The sequence below is a fragment of the Pteropus vampyrus genome, unplaced genomic scaffold (assembly GCF_000151845.1).
Source record: "Pteropus vampyrus isolate Shadow unplaced genomic scaffold, Pvam_2.0 Scaffold579, whole genome shotgun sequence".
Lineage (NCBI taxonomy): Eukaryota > Metazoa > Chordata > Mammalia > Chiroptera > Pteropodidae > Pteropus > Pteropus vampyrus.
The window spans coordinates 157121-159412 of NW_011889360.1; positions in this window are offsets into that span (position 1 = coordinate 157121).

Genomic DNA, 2292 nt, shown 5'->3' on the forward strand with positions numbered 1-2292 from the left:
TAGATGATAGGGGTGCTCCATTCTTTAATTCGTGTGAATGTTACAAGGATATTTCTACTGAAGCGTGCTCATGCATTCTCTTTCTCTCTCTCTCTCTCAATTTTCCTTATATATTATATTTTATAATTTAAATATGTGAAAAAGTTGAAAGACAACCCTAAAACCATATCCAAGGCAATCCCAGGTTGTGAGATTTGGTTTGCCTCCAAAGAACTCATGCCATTAAAAAAATTAATTCAAAATGAGTAGAACCTAGATGTTAAAGCTAAACCTATAAAATTCTAAGACAAGATTCATCCATGAAAGCAACAAATGAACAAGACAAACAAAAACTCATAGACACAGACAACAATTTAGTGGTTACCAGAGGGAAAGGGGGATGGAGGGAGTTGAATATATGGTGACAGAAGGAAATTTGACTTTGGGTAGTGAACACACAATGAAATATACAGATGTCATATTGTTGGATTATACATTTTAAACATTTATCATCTTATTAATCAATGTGACCCAATAAATTTAATTTACTAATATTCTAGGACAAATATTTTTACCTGAATGCAGATCAGTATTTATTAGTTATGACACAATACGTATACACCATTAGACAAACTTCAAAATTGAACTTTGTCAATATTTTCAATCTTTTGCTCATCAGATATCACAATTTTTAAAAATGAAAAGTCAATCCACAGACTAGGAGAAAAATGTACGTTTATATTTTACATATAAAAGTGTATATGTATTATATGTAAAATTTATATGTAAAAATAATCAACACAAGAAGACTTATAATATTGGTTAATTGATCACGATGTTCATAGGAGTGCAATAAAAAAGAAGCCTACTCAATTCTTAGTTGATCTGTGTCAGCAGAAAAATTCTAAATTAAATAAATGAAGTTCAACTTAAATCATAAAAGTAGTGATTCATGGCCTTGTAGTCAATACCTTGACTTGGGCCAGTAACAGACTCTGAATCTTTTAAATAAAGGGGAAATGGGTGCCCTTGAGGAAGGGCCCTGAACACTGCTAAAAGTTTACATATTAGTCTTTCTCCCACCTTTCCCAAATGAACTTATGGCCTTTTATTGGGGTAACTGGGCATCATGGGAATAAAATAAGAACCAGACCTTTCAGGAACTACTGGACAGTGCCTTTGACCTAAAGTTGAACTCATGAGATACAAAATAACACTGTGGTCCATCAGTCAGAGTAGAAACCTATGGAGGTCAGGAGATCAATGGACTTCCAGCAGGTCTCTAAACCCATGCTGTGGTTATGTCCCCAGTTCTAGGATGTGTAACTGAAATATACATATTTAGCAACTGACAGAATTCGCATACCCGCGGAGTGAGCACTATTATGATGGAAAAGGCCAAGAGGGAGCCACTAGTACCACACCTTCTATCTAGGAAAATAGTAAAGCGAAAGCAATAGCATGTTGCTGAAGGGATGGTAGATTAGCGCCACTACCTAGGATTTAAAGGATGCAGGGGTGGTGATTCCCACCACATACACATTCAGCTCTCTTATTTTATCTGTGCAGAAGACATATGGACCTTGGAAAATGACAGTGGATAATTGTAAGCTTAACCATGTGGAGACTTCAACTGCAGCATCTGTACTAGATGTGGATTTATTTCTTGAGCAAATTAACAAATCCTATGGTACCTGGCCTGAGCTAGAGATCTGGCAAATGCTTTTTATATCCCTTTCAATAAGAATCACCAGAAGCAGTTTGATATCAGTTTGCAGGGCTACCAATATGCCTTCACTGTCCTACATCAGGGGTATATCATCTCTCTAGCACAATGTCATAGCTTAGTCCATAGGGATCCAGATTGTTTTTCTCTCTACAAGATACCATACAGGTTTATTATATTGATGAAATTATGCAGATTGGACCTATTGCTCAAGAAGTCATCTTATATATAAACAGCTCTGAAAGATGTCATATTTTCATGGATTGGAAAGTTTAATATTGTTAAAATGTCAATAATAATTAAACCAATACAAATTCAATACCATCTGTATCAAAACCTCAATGTCATTTTTTGCAGATATAGAAAAATCATCTGAAAAATTTATATAAAATCTCAAGGGACTCTGTAGCCAAAAAAAAAAAAAATCTTGAAAAGAGAAACAGCTCTGGTATCACACTTCTTGAGTTCAAAACTTATTGTAAAGCTACAGTATACAAAAGAGTGTGGTACTGGTATAAACACAGGCATACAGAACAATGGAATAGGTTGGAGAACCCAGAAATAAACCACCACGTGAATAAACAAAT